Source organism: Sciurus vulgaris (genome assembly GCF_902686455.1).
Source record: "Sciurus vulgaris genome assembly, chromosome: 2".
Lineage (NCBI taxonomy): Eukaryota > Metazoa > Chordata > Mammalia > Rodentia > Sciuridae > Sciurus > Sciurus vulgaris.
The window spans coordinates 153,115,705-153,131,446 of NC_136462.1; the positions used below are offsets into that span (position 1 = coordinate 153,115,705).

The window sequence follows — 15,742 nt, forward strand, 5'->3', positions numbered from 1 at the left end:
GCCCAGCAGGATGCAATTTGCAATTATACTGCTGCAGATCTGGAAACAGAATCGATTTTTTTAACCTTATGCAATCCTATCAACACAAGCATTCTAGAAAGTCATTCTTGAAATTAATCAATTGGTGCGGGCAATGCCTATAAAATTACCCAGAAAATATCTAACTAAGCCTGATTAAGAATGTAGGGTTCAGGTCCTTTAATTCTCAAACCACCCCAGGGATCCTAGAACTCAGTGTTGTCCCCCAATTGGGAAACTTGCCCCTTTGCCCTAATCTCCTCTGGCCTCACTTCAGTAAATGGACTTTCAGTCCACAGTATGAAAGGAAAATTTCATACTCAGCAAATTCCAGGTTGGATAGAACCTTTTCTGAGAAAGAGGAAATGTAACACAGAATTTTAAAAAATCTGTAGTGTATCTTTTGTATTTTTTCCACCTAACCTTCTTTCTAGGCCTCCCCAAAGTTGTACTCTATAACAAGGATGCAAAGAGAAAGAATGGCTCATTTAGCTTTTTGGTTATCATATAACCTACTAGAATATTTTTAGTAAAAGTCAATAATTTCCATGGAAAACCAGAAAACCAGGGAAAACATGTTGTAACATGTTTTTAATTCCCATTTAGATCATTGTTTCCTCCATTTCAAGGAAGGGTCAATGTACCCATTATGGTGGCTCGGCCTAGCTAGAATAGGAGAATTGACAAAGCAGTGTTCCTAGACCTCTTTGGCGATGAACTGTTGTTATTTTTTCCCCAAATTTCCAATCTGTCATGGACTATACATGGTTTTACTGCATATGACCAGTACCCAGAATAGGACTGTGTGACTCACACAAAACTGGTCTGTGTCCTATTTAAGGGAGTCCACTACCACCACACTAGGATGTCACCACAGTGTCATATTGCTCTGAAAGTTTCCTAAACATTTACTTTCCAATTCTGTGTTCACCTCAGTGTGAACCAGTAACGACAGATGAAGTACAATATAAATGATCCAGAAAGCCTGAAACAGTCCCTTCCAGTTGGGACTGTGGGAAACCAGGATTGAGACAAGATGAACGTCAAGTTATCAGGTAATAGGTTCTTGTTTCCCAGCTTCACCCTGGTTTCAGGGTCACACTAGAGGCTTTCAAAATAACCAGCTACATGTGAGAAGCTCAAGAACATGGGACCAGGGAGTGAGAATGTAACTTAGTGGTAGAACGTGTAATTAGCATGCACAATGCAGTTCAATCCTTAGTACCAGAAAACAAACAAACAAAAAGCAGAACTTGGGGACAGTAGCTCACTTTGGGAATAATAGGGGAAACACAGGACTCTGAAATAAAGCCTAGCCTAGGGGTCACCATACTTAGGAGGAATGGCACAGAGGTGGTGATGTGAACATGCTTGAGGGAGAATGTGATATTGTTAATGTGTAAATTTCCCCACTACCCAACAAGGAGGGTGCCTGTAAAGGGCATTGAATCTACTAAAGGAAATAGAGGTGCATTTTCTTTGCACATCAAAGGTACTATGACCAGATTTCTTGTGTACCAGTTGTTTGCTTATTTTGTTTTTCTTTGTAACTTTAAAGAAGAAGCTAGCATTAAAAAACCAGAGGAAACATGTAGGAAATGATGTATTTCATGAAACAGAAGTAAATTTTAAATAGCATCTGCTTGGTTCACTCAATAAAACTCAATAAACCATGATTGCAATGAATAAAATATGAAGACTAGACTAGTTAATAGGCAAAGGAGCAAAGAGATGAAGAGAAATCCTGCTCATTCCAAATGGTGATTAATTACGTGGTCCTTTCTCTAGTTTCTTTACATCCCACTAAAATTACGAAAGAATTAAAAAAAAAATTGGTACAAAAGTTTGTAGCAATGCCAAAAGAAAAGGCAGGGTGCTGTTGGAGGAACTGAAAACTAATTGGAATTTTTGGAAGACATGAAAAAGATAGGGTCAGACTGACAGTCAATGACTGAATATTCTACCCTCTTGTCAAGGCTGACTCCCATCAGGAGAGGAGTGGACAATGTACCCACCAGAGCAGCAGAAGATTCCAGGCTCAGGGGTCAGATATTCCATCAAGGGGGACCTGGAGCATTCAGCTACATAGGGGCTGGATAAACTGAAGAACTCTAGAGAGGGATCTTTCCAAACATGGAAGGCTTGCCACTTGACACAGGGTTGTGTACATGAACTGGTTCCTAAATGAACCAGAGGATATGCTCTGGAAGGGTCCTAACACCAGAAAGGCTACAGACAGATTGGGGGAGGGGTGACTTGAGGCTCCCACAGCAAACAATGGGGAGGAGAACTCTTTTTCTATGTAAAGTCAATGTTTATTGCTGTCTACCTTGCATGGAGGAGACAAGTGGAATATACAGAGATAAAGTATCTTATTCAAGGGGAAGAGAACTCTTAAAAATAAAAATATCCTAATGGTTTTTCAACCAATAGTTTCCTTATTTCCTGCTGAAACATGTCTCCAACCTAACACAACTATCCTAAGACCTCAGCAGCAAGGTCTGGAGGAGAGTGCAGATTGAATGATGGATATCAGAGAATAAGCATAAAAGCTTATGAAGTTTTACCCTAAACCCATCAGGGAGTTACCAGTTGAAGCAGTCACCTTATCTCTTTTTCAAATATAAAAATCTCTATTGGTCTTATACACCAACAAGGACCAATCATAAAATGCAAAAAAAAAAAAAAAAAAAAAAAAAAAACCAGAAAAAAGAAAGACAGACTATTATTAAAAAAATTGATTCTATGAACCATAAAATGCTTAGTAATATACAAACAGAAAAATGTGTTTCCTCATGAAGAAAATTATAAAACATGGTTAATGGGTATGGTGAGAGTCTGAATATCTTTTTCACAAATGCAAAGATGCAATATCATAAGGATGATGATAAATTTACTACAAATTAAATTATAAATTCAATGCAATTCCAGTCAACATCCCAATAGAGTTCTTCATGGACTTATCAAGAAAATCCTGACATGCATGAAACAGTGAGGAGCCAGGGTATCTTTGAATAAAAATTATAAGGTGTGGGACTTGGACTAGCTTATAGCAAGATATATGATAAAGCCATTTTAATGTAAACTAAGACAGTATAGTGTTGGCACAGAGAGAAATAGTAAGCAAATCCAAAAGGATAGAGAACGCAGAAATGGATTACTGTGTAGACAGAAATGAAAATTGATATTACATATCATTGTGGAAGAGACAGATGAGTCAATAAATGGGGATGAGATGATTGTTGATCCATATGGGAAAAGTTAAGGTAAATTTCCAAATGAAATCAACTTCAGATGGATTATAGACCTAAATGTGAAAGACACAAATCTCAAAGTTCTAGAATATATATGTAGGAAAATGTATTTATGATAATGGGAAAGGAAAAAATTATTTATAATTCATCAATTTGTAATTCATCAATTATAAAGGAAAACATTAATAAGGCTTACTCCATTAAAATTTAAAACAACTCCACTTTTGTTATTTATTAGTAGTATTTTTTTGAAGTGTCAAATCTTGTGACTATTAAAATAAAGTACCATTGTAATTAAAAAAATTAAAACAATTAAGCAAGAATAAATAAGGTTCTATAAACAAAGTTCAAAGAAAAACCATGGGTAAAAAGTATAAAGCAATAAAGCACAGTACCAAAGAAGAAATGACAAAAAGAAAATCAACCCAATAAACCCAATTCAAAAGGAAAACTCTATTGCTGATAAAATGAGATGTTCATCATTAGAAATTAGAGAAATGCCAATTAAATCCGCAAGGTCATTCCATTTACACCTACTGGAAAGACAGAAATCCAAGGCTGACAGTACCAAGTCATGCCAAGGATGGGCAGGGGTAGGTACTCCCAAGATCATTGGTTGTAACTAAGGATCAGGACAACCACTCTGGAGGAAAGATGGAAATATCTAATAATGCTGGAGAGATGCCTATTTTATGACTCAGGAATTCCTAGGAGGAAAAAAGTATCCTGGCTTAAGAGTACCTATTTAAGAATGCTCACTGGAACATTTTCTCATAATTAAAAATTTGAAAGAACACAAAAATTCACTAGGTCCTAACATACATACTGAATCTGTGAAACAAGCAGGTGACTCAGGGACAGAAGAGAGTCCAAAGGCAAGCCAAATCCAAGCCAGGCACAGATTCAAATTTGTAGTCACCACAGGTTGTAAAACTCAGAAAGAAAACTCTGAGCAGACCAGGCAGGGTAACTTAAAGCTAGAAGCAACCAGGAGCGTCCAGAGTGCATCTGTCCCTGTTCTAAAGGGAGAATGGAAAAGACATGGGAAAGAAATGAATACTTCTTTTACTTGATTAGCATGGAAACTCCATAAGATGGGCATGGCTACCCCTATTGTACAAATAAAGAGATTGAAACCTAGCAGGAGCAACATTCTAAAGATTCTACATTAATGCACGCAAGATTGGACCCACAAGCATGTGTCTCCCGTGTGTTTTTCTGTGGTATCACATTGCCTTAGGAGGTATGTGGAGCTAGTGTAGTATCATTGTTCCCCCCACCTTGATCCTTCATAACCAGTGGGAAGCTAGCGCCACAGTGGGCTGTGCCATGTTGACGGTGCCAGAACGGCGCCTGATCACATCGGCAGTGAGGAGGTTAATTGACATAAGCACACTCAGGTGATTTATCGTCCACGCACACAATGTATGCACATGTGTTCTCAAGCACTCCTAATTGTGCCTGCTAATCTTTGCGTAAGAGGCGTGGCCCTGCTCTCTGCCTCCTGGAGGTGATATAAGTGTAGGCGGAGCGAGACAGCGCAGCACAGCAGCTAGTAGGGAAAAGCAGCAGCAGCTAGCAGAAAGAAGCGCAGAGAAGCCATTAGCAGAAAAGATAGCAGAACAGCAGCTAGCAGAAAGCGGTGGAAGGCAGATCGCAGAGCGGAGAACTGAGACGCATCACTAAAGCACTTTAGGTAGATGCACCCTTAGTCACAGGATGCAGGACGCACCAGTAAGAAGCAGTAGACCTTAAGTAAGGTGTAGCAAGTCTCTCTTCCTCTAAGCTCTAAGCAAAGCCTGTCCTTCTCTCAAAGTCTCTCTTTCTCTCTGATAAGCAAAATCTCTCTCTCTCCTCTCAAAGCAAGTAAGCCTCATTTCCTCTATCCTCTATAAACAAGCAAGCAAGGAAGCAGCCCAGAGATAGAAGTGGCTCAGTTTCCAGTCCACCACCCATAAGACCTGTGCAAATTGTTGCTGCAAGTGGTGACAAATATCCGCGGATTTGGTACCGCAAAGAGCCAGCGACAAGCGCCCATTCTTAGCACTGATGATTTTTTCAGGTGTTTTATACTTGCGAATGAGTCTGTAAGGGACACAAGGTCACTAAGTTTTCCTCAAGGAATGAATCTTTTAGTACAAATACAAGCAGCTGTCTCACCTCAGTTCTCATAGTCTTTACTGATGCTATCACTCTGGCTTCTTTTGTTGCTGTTGCTATCACGAGAGGTGGAACCACAGAGCAGGTAGATCAGCAGGTCAGGAAGGGGAATCTACAGATTCCACTGCAACAGGGTCCACATCTCAGCAACAGCACTGATGCTTTCCTTAGCTTTGTGCAACTTCTTTCTTCTTTTCCCCAGCTGGATGCTTTGTCTGGCAGTCAGTGCTCAAAGCCAGCACACATCATTTTGGTTTTTGGTTCCATTTTAAGGTGAATTTTTCTGACATTCATTTAGGAATGATGAGGAATGGTGAGTCATTTCTCATCTAGTAGCCAAACGTCATGTTCTTGTATGCCCTTGATTGATTTGTTTTCATTTCTCTAAACTTGGGGGAATAGAGCAAAAATAGCTGGTATCTTTTATAGATTGAATATAAGAATTAAAAGGATTATGTACAGAAGTGCATTATGTTAAAAGTCCAGTGATTACTTGTATAAGTTTCTCATTGCCTCTATTATAAATTACCATGAACTTGATGCCTTAAAACAACACAAATGTATTCACTTTTGGTTCTGAGGCTTAGAAATCTAAAATGAATTTTAGAGAGTAAAAATCAGGATGTCTGTTTCCTTCTCAAGACTCCAGAGAAGAATCCATTTTTTTGCTTCTTCCACTTCTAGAGGATGCCAACATTTCTAGGCTCCTGGCCACATTACCCTAGTCTCTCTTTTTGTGCATGCTTTGCCTTCTCTGCTGCTATAGACAAATCTCCCTCAGTCCTACTCTTATGAGAACACTTGTGATTACATTTGGGCCCACCTAGATAACCCAGGATACTATCCCCATCTCAAGGTCATTAACTTAATCACATTTTAATAGCCTCTTCTGCCATATGAGATAATATTTGTAAGCTCCAAGGAATATATCATGGATTTAGAGTAGGTATTATTTAACCTACCACAGTCCACTTTCTGGCTACCAAATGTTAATGTCTATCTTACATACATTCACCCTACCTATTCCAACATCACCCAGAGTCTTAAACCATTATATCATCACTTCAAAGCCCTGATTCTCAACTAAATCAGGTATGGGTGAGACTCAGATGCTGGGTATGACTCATCCTAGAGAAAATTTCTCTCTATCTGTGGACTTGGAAAACAAGTTATCTGCTCTGAAAATACAATGGTAGGACAGACAAGCTGATAGTTGTACACATTCCCATTTAAAAAAAAATGTTGAAGGAGTAAAGGACTCATCAGTCCCAAGATATTTCAAAATCCAATAAAAAAAATCCCATTAGTTTTCAAAGCCTTAGGCTAATCCTATATAGTTTAAGGTGCTACCCTCTGTGCTTACCCTCTCTGCCCTTTGGGCCACAGCTCTTCCATAGAATTATCCTTTTTCATGAAGGGTAGCATATATTTGTTGGTTTTAGCAGCATGTTTTCCACTTGCAGAATTTTAGGAGCCCAACAGCCTTCTCTCATTTCATCTGTCTCTTAATTTTAGTTCAACTTGGCAGTGTTTCCACTGATATATTCTCAGAAGTTTTGTTACTCTCCCATGTATGTCATGGGAATTCAATCCATTAGACTAAAGGGCTCTCCAAAGATCTCTGGATAATCTCATTTCAATTACTGGCTTCTGATGAGATAGTTGTGGGGATCCATGAGTGATGATCTAAATATTCAACTCCATGAAAGATTGTCCAGTTTCACCCTTGGACTTCTGTCTAGTGCATAATTTTTCTGACCATGAATGTCCTAATTTTTGCATCTATTTCTCCTCACACAGGATAAGAATCCCAAAGAGCAAGAACTGGGTCTTATTTAGCCTTGAATATATTATGCTACCTATCTGACTTCCAGTGTACTTTTGATATCTTGAATTAATTATGGTAATGACACAGGGGATTGAGGTTTATCTGCCTTGGGTCAGGTTATCCAAAGCAAGCTCTGAGACCATAACTCATGGACAAGGATCTATCTAGGACATGCTCCCACATGAATCTAGTAGGGAACTGGAAGAAGCAGGGCAAGAGGGACTAGAATCTCAGCAAAGATGCAATTTCAGGTGAAATACAAGTCTCACCTACTCCTAGATGCCCTGGAGTATAAATTGCACTACAGAATTTGTCCCCCCTAAAGACCACTGAGCTAGACTTTCATTCTCCTGCAGGAGACAATTATTAGCCATGGGCCACCCCATGGTGACATAAGCTCCCTGGCACTTGCAGCATTCTGCATACATGGGTGGAGAAACTCGGAAGCCCAAAGGTAGGCTTCTAGGAAGTCTTAGGTGTGGGCTTCTGGAAAAAAATCATGTGGGGTGAGGGGTTGTGCTACAGAATGGTGAAGGAAACCCAGAAAGACCTAAGGAAGAGCAACAGCAAGAGCATCATGTCATAAGTTGACACAGAACTGTAATTGTGGGTTATGAAGTATGATAAAATGAGCATACGTTCTCTTGGCAGAAATAATCTCTTCTTTCACTTAAAAACAGTGCAGTGCTGTTTCATACTACTTCTTCATTCTGGAAGGCTTCTAAGAAACTAGAGATAGTTAGTTATTAAAAGGTAAGTCCTAAACACAATACTATATTCCATTAACCCCGTTTCTTCCATATATCTCTGCAATTCCAACAGCTGTCATGTTTTTAATAATCTATTACCAGATACTCTTCATCTCCTCTGACAGGCCTGTTAGTTGTTCCGATAGAGGATTGAGGCCACAAGGTATAGTCCCATAGGACAATGTGAGTAGTGGGGGTTGTGACACTGGAGTCTCCTCTGACCTGAGCAAATGTCATCCACTTAACCCATTTGTCAGCTGGGGATGTCATTCTCACAGGTCACCTTTCATAATGGCTCCACTTCTATTTATAGGACCAGCTGATTAGTGCTCATGGTCAGCACGGATTTATGCTACTGGGAGAGAATGTACAATGTCCTTTCAGCCTGCTGTTTATCTCCACAGTGATAAGTGGCATTCTTCTATAACATCCTCATTTTCCTACTGTTGATTCTTGGAGGGAAACAGGAAGACATCAGTTGTCATCCGACTCTTGCTGTGAGCTAGTCTAAAAGATATAGATCTGAGTCCATACTCCTCAGTCAGAGGCAGACCTACCCTATTCTCAAGGAACTTACTGCTCTGAACTAAATTTTGTCCCTCCACCCCTGCAAAATAAAACAAAATAAAACAACAACAAAAAAAACCCATATATTGAAACCCTAACCCTTAATGTGGCATGATGATATTTGGAGATGGGGCTCTTAGAAAGTAATTAAGATTAAATAAAGTATAGTGTGGGGTCCCAACTCAATAGCATTGGTGGCCTTATAAGAACACACATATACTCACACCAAAGAAAGTGTGTGGCCACTATGCAAGGCCACAGTGAGAAGGCAGCCATTTGCCAACCATGAAGAGGTCCCTCATGAGCAACTCCCAGACCCTTTATGAACCTGGATTTGGGAGTTCCAGCCTCTCAAACTGTGAGCAAATAAGTGCCTGTTTAAGCTACTCAGTCTGTTGTATTTTGTTAGGGAGGCTTGAGTAGACTGAGACACACACTGTACACTGGTACAGAAAGTGAGGCTGCCGAGTCTGAGTCATTGGGGATAGGGTGGCCTTGAGCTGGCATCCCAAGATTTGATATTCCAAACAGATATCAAAACTCTACCAACCATACAGATTTTATCACCTTATTGTTTCATTAGATACCTGTTCAGGAACAGAGAGGTGATGTGAGAGACCAAGTCCAGACATGATGCAGAAAGGGCGAATACCTCCTTTCCTGTATATACCCTTTAGTGTGGGAGGGCAGGATGCTACAGAACTGGGCTGTGGATATAGCTCAGTGGTGGATTGTGTACTTAGCATGCCTAAGGCACAGGATTCAATTCCCGGCATCCCTAAAAAAAGAAAAAGAAATAGAAACCATAGAACCGGGAACAGCTTTCAGGTTCATTCTGGTTTGAACCAACCAAAAAGATTGAAGATGGAACAAGTTTTACTCACTTGGAAATAAATGCTTAATGAGTAAATATTTGGTAGTATTAATAGTTAGATTAGTATTAATGATTAAATAGTGCACTGGCTAGAATAAGCCTGGCTAAATGCCTCATGGCCACCTTGTTGCCAGAGAACAAAGAACAATTATGGAGGCAGTGAGTGAATGAATTTGAAGATATTCAGAGGTCAGTAAGAAAAGGTCTGACATGCCAGGCTTGTGCTTACATTACCAGATGATTGGTGAAGTTCCTGAAGCAGCATAAAAAGTAAGGACATTTTTCATATCTCTTCAAACAGGTTTATAATCTGTAACTTTTTTTCCTAGTTTAAGTTTGTAATATCAGTTACATCAATGTTTTAAAAAACAAATAAGGTGTTCATTTACGAAACGTAAAATTGCTCTGCTTGGCATTTTAGTAAATGTTATCAAAGATACATGTGATGCTAAGTGAAATAAGTGAGATTTAGAGAATCAAGGGTCTAATATTTTCTCTTGTATGCAGAAGCTGGAGCAAAATAAGGAAAAATGGGGGATGGGTGGATCCTACATAAATAGAAAGGTGGTCAGTGGAGCAGTGGAGTAGAGGAAGGGAATTGAAAGGAGGGGGGAGGGATGGGAAAAGGGAGAAACTGCAGAATGAAATTGACCAAATTATGCTATGTCTGTCTGTCTTTCTATCCATCTATCTCACGATATATTTTGTATAAAGTAACAATTTAAAATTTTCTATAAAGTATCAATTTAAAATAAATAAATAGAAGGAAGACCTATAGAAAAGAGGAAGGGGAATAGCAGGAGGAGGAAGGAGGGAAAGAGGAAGAATTGGGGACTGAAATGAAGCAAATTATATTCTGTGCATATATGAATATGTCAAAATGAACCCCAGTATTATGCAGAACTATAATGCACTAATATAGGCACTAAAAATAATCAGGCTTTTTTAAAGTTGCATGTGAGTCCAACTTAAGTTCACCAAAACAAAAAGATGTTAAAAACAGAGGATGAGATGAGACAATTCAAATGTTTGTGCTTTCCCTGAGCACCGCCACCCCCAGCCCTTGGGAAGTACACAAATTTGTATATAAATCCTGGATTCATGTACCCTTTTAATTATGACTGCCTTATTTCAAGGTTTTTCCTAAAACTCCAACTTAGGTATTTGTTTCCAGGTCCTATTTTTGGATTCTTTTTTTTTTTTTTTTTTTGACCTCTGGCTTTTCTCACAGCAGTTGGTAGAACTCTTCTACTTGGGGGCTGCTACTAAAACTGCTACTCTAAAAATGTGTGCCTTGACAAGTATGCTTGGTCATCAGAAGCTACTTCCCTTGAGGGTCATTCGCTTGCCCAGTTCAGAATTCCTGGCTTTGAAGCAGCCACCTCCAGCCACCCCAAGAAGATGACAGATGAAGCATTTGGCTTAGGGGACTGGGTTCTGACTGAAGGTGCCATTATGCTGGGGACCACTGAGCAGGCTGCAGGAAGGCCAGCCACTCAGGTCCAAGGGAACAGCAACAGGATTCCTTGTGTTCCTCTAGAGTGTCGTGTCCTCACTTTGAGCTAGATGGAACTTGTGCTGCCCTGGTAATTAAGGTTAATGAGCACACTCCATCTGGAAGGCAGAAAGACAAATCTGTTCTTTGAGTCCACATTCTTGGCTTTTTCCCCAGCAGGAAGGATCCAGGAGACGCTGTAATCTTCCCCTGGACTGTTGCCAGGTTCTGGGACCCCATTCTGGTACCAGACAAGACAGAGGAGCGTTGCAAGAAGATCCCACTGAGGTCCCATCCCTATGATATATGAGGTAAGAGGCAGACTGTTTGCTTGGAATTACAGAGTCAGAGTTTGAGAGGCCAGACCAAGTCCTACTGTGAAATACAGGAGCATGAAGATCAACACATTTATCCTCACCTGAAAGTCAGTAAATGATCAGGTGAAATCCATACTGAAAGGCTCTAGTCATAGGCAGGAAGTCAGAAACCTGAACTGGCTCCACTTTCACCTGTGTGTTGCTCTGAGACTCTGGGAAAACCCCTTCCTTTCCTTACTCTCCAGTCTCCTCCTGTATGAAATGGAGGTAGGTGGCTAGATCATGTGCTCAGTGTAGTCCAAGGAACCTTAGAAGGTTTGGGGGGGGCCTCTGGAGTGCACAAGAGAGTGGTACGTATGGGGATAGTGAGAGATACAATTCTGAAGGTTAGGAATTACATGAAGATCTACTTCTTAAAAAAAGACAAAGCAAATATAGTCACATAATTATTATAAATTCTGCACCTGGAAATGTAGGTGCTTGGTATATTGTTGTTTGAACATTTCTAGGGGAAAATTTTTCTCAAACAATAGAATAATCAAAGCAGGAGCAGGGCTGGGGAGATAGCTCAGTTGGTAGAGTGCTTGCTTTGCAAACACAAGGCCTTGGGTTCAATCCCCAACACCGCCAAAAAAAAAAAAAAAAAAAAAAAAAAAAAGCAGGAGCAGGTCTTGACCTAGCAGTGAGAAGAACACAGACCTCCCATCCTGTCACAAACATGTACACACAGCAATGTATGACTTATTTTATGTTACATAAATAATACATCATATTTGAGGTATTTTCCCTCAATTCACTTGTTTGCTTTATAGAATTTCTTATTCTTCTTTTGTGTATCTGTATGCTTGTGTATTTCTTTTTTTAAATTGAAAAAAAATTTTAATGTATTTTTTAATGTATTTTTAACTGCCTCAAAGTTTTTCATGTCACAAAAATGTCAGGACTATTTTAACTGTTTGTTTACTTATTATTTATTCATTTAATTTTGTGGTCTGGGGATTGAATCTAGGGGTGCTCTACCACCGAGCTATATACCCAGTCCTTTTTGAAAATTTTGTGACAGTGTCTTGCTAAGTTGCTGAGGCTACCCTTGAACTTGCAGTCCTCCTGTCTCAGTCTCCTGAGTTGCTGAGATTACAGGCATGCACCACCATTCCCAACTCATACTGGCTTTTTAGCCATCTTACTACTGACAGAAATTAATTTTGTTCCCAGTTTTTCACTGTTATAGCAGTGTTGCAGTGAACATCTTTCAGATTCCCACAGGGATCAGTCAAGGTGTTCATCAACAGAAGAATAATGAAAATGTGGTATACATGTGCACAATATTATTTAGCTATAGAAAGAAAGAAATCTTGTCATTTGTGACAACATGAGTGAGCCTAGGGGACATTATGTTAAGTGAGGTAAGCCAGGCACAGAAAGACAAGTACCATGTGTTCTCACTCATAAATGGATACTAAGAAAATTAATCTCAAAGAGTTGAAGAGTAGAACAGTGATTACAAGAAGCTAGCAAGGGAAACGGGGAGGAAGAAAATAGAGGTTGATTATTGGGAACAAAAATATAGTTATATAGGAGGAATAGGTTCTAGTGTTCTAGAGTACATTAGCATGACTATGATTAATAATAACTTGTATATTTCAAAATCTATAGAAGAAATAATTTTGGATACTTTCAACACAAAAAAGTATTTGAGATGATGGGCATGCTAATTATCCTGACTTGATCATTTCATGTTGGATACTTCTGTCAAAACATCACACTACCCAATGTATGATAATTGTGCCAATTAAAAATAAATTTTTAAAATTCCAGAGCAAAGGAGCAGCAGAACTTCAACCAAACACACATTTCTTTATCCCTAACCCTGTTCATGTACTCATTAGTGGCTAATAGCAAATAGCACACATATTCAAGCCAATCCATAGAACAGAATCAAACATCAATTGCTGAAGAATCCTGAAGTCTCCCTAAACAGTTTTCTGTTATCTCAAGGCACTGAGTTGAAAAACCAGAATTCAATACATGTCAAGAAGGAAGTTTCTGAACAAAGAAACCATAGAACTCAATAATATAATCAATAACTTGGACTTAACAGACATATATAGAGTATTTCATCTATCAACTAGTGATTGAGAAAAAAGTGAATATACTTTTTTCTCAGCAGCACATGGATTCTTCTCTAAAATAGACCATATTTTATGCCACAAAGCTACTGCTAGGAAATACAAGAAGATAGAGATACTACCTTGTATTCTATCAGATTATAATGGATTGAAATTAGAAATAAATGACAGAATAAAAAACAGAAACTTCTCCAATACCTGGAGATTAAATAATATGCTATTATATGATGAATGGATAACAGAAGACATTAGGAGGGAAATAAAAAAATTCTTAGAAGTAAATGAGAAAAAAGACACATCATATCAAAATCTCTGGGACACTATGAAAGCAGTACTTAGAGGAAGATTTATTTCATGGAGTGCATTCAACAAAAGAAGAAAGAATCAACAAATAAACAACTTAACACTACAGCTCAAAGCCCTAGAAAAAGAAGAGCAGACCAACACCAAAAGTAGTAGAAGACCGGAAATAGTTAAAATCAGAGCCAAAATCAATGAAATTGAAACAAAAGAAACAATCAAAAAAAATTAACAAAATGAAGAGTTGGTTCTTTGAAAAAAATAAACAAAATTGATAAACCCTTAGCCCACACTAACAAAGAGAAGGAGAGAGAAAACTCAAATTACCAAAATTTGGAATGAATAAGGAAATATCACAACAGACACGAGTGAAATACAAAACATAATTAGAAGCTATTTTGAAAATCTATATTCGCACAAAACAGAAAACCTTGAAGACATCAACAAGTTTATAGAGACATATGAATTACCTAAACTGAACGAGGAGGACATACACACCTTAAATAAATCAATTTCAAGCAATGAAATAGAAGAGGTCATCAAAAGCCTACCAACAAAGAAAAGACCGGGACCAGATGTGTTCTCAGCTGAGTTCTACAAAACCCTTAAAGAAGAGCTCATTCCAATATTCCTCAAAGTATTCCATGAAATAGAGGAGGAGGGAACCCTCCCAAACTCATTCTATGAAGCCAGTATCTCCCTGATACCTAAACCAGACAGAGACACATTGAGGAAAGAAAATCAGACCAATATCCTTAATGAACATCAACGCAAAAATTCTCAACAAAATTTTAGCAAATCGCATACAAAAATATATTAAAAAGATAGTGCACCACGATTGAATGGGTTTTATCCCAGGGATGCAAGGTTGGTTCAACATCCAGAAACCAATAAATGTCATTCACCATATCAATAGACTTAAAGTTAAGAATCACATGAGTATTTGGATAGATGCAGCAAAAGTATTTGATAAAATACATTATCCCTTCATGTTCAAAACACTAGAAAAAATAGGGATAGTGGGAACATTCCTTAACATTGTAAAGGCCATCTACACTAAGCCCATGGCCAATATCATTCTAAATGGTGAAAAACTGAAAGCATTCTCCCTAAAAACTGGAACAAGGCAGGGATGCCCTCTTTCACCACTTCTATTCAACATCATCCTTGAAACTCTAGCCAGAGCAAGGAGACAAACCAAAGAAATTAAAGGAATATGAATAGGTAAAGAAGAACTCAAACTATCCTGTTCACTGATGACATGATTATATATTTAGAGGAACCCGGAAATTCCACCATAAAACTCTTAGAACTCATAAGTGAATTCAGTAAAGTAGTAGGTTACAAGATCAATGCTCATAAATCCAATGCATTCTTATACATAAGTGATGAATCTTCAGAAAGAGAAGTTAGGAAAACTACCCCATTCACAATAGCCTCAAAAAAAATACTTGGGAATCAGTCGCACAAAAGAGGTGAAAGACCTCTACAATGAGAACTACAGAACACTAAAGAAAGAAATTAAAGAAAATCTTAGAAGATGGAAAGATCTCCCATGTTCTTGGATAGGCAGAATTAATATTGTCAAAATGGCCATACTACCAAAAGTGCTATACAGATTCAATGCAATTCCAATTAAAATCCCAATGACATACCTTACAGAAATAGAGCAAGCAATTATGAAGTTCATCTGGAAGAATAAGAAACCCAGAATAGCTAAAGCAATCCTCAGTAGAAAGAGCGAAGCAGGGGGTATCGCAATACCAGATCTTCAACTATACCACAAAGCAACAGTAACAAAAACGGCATGGTATTGGTACCAAAATAGAAAGGTAGATCAATGGCACAGAATAAAGGACACGGACACAAACCCAAATAAATACAATTTTCTCATATTAGACAAAGGTGCCAAAAACATGCAATGGAGAAAAGATAGCCTCTTCAACAAATGGTGCTGGGAAAACTGGAAATCCATATGCAACAGAATGAAATTAAACCCCTATCTCTCACCCTGCACAAAACTCAACTCAAAATGGATCAAGGACCTCAGA

The 15,742-nt window shown here is 38.6% G+C and overlaps 1 protein-coding gene across 4 annotated transcripts in view; it reads left to right on the forward strand.

The window, feature by feature from the left end:
* Positions 1-15,742, forward strand: part of CTXND1 (cortexin domain containing 1) — a 52,748-nt gene that overhangs the window by 22,027 nt on the left and 14,979 nt on the right. For 2 of the 4 annotated variants that reach the window (XM_079124219.1, XM_079124217.1), the window contains one exon: positions 11,123-11,256. The gene's annotated coding sequence lies outside the window, so the exon portion shown is untranslated. The remainder of the gene's footprint in view (positions 1-11,122; positions 11,257-15,742) is intronic. The other 2 variants (XM_079124218.1, XM_079124216.1) reach the window with 2 other exon arrangements.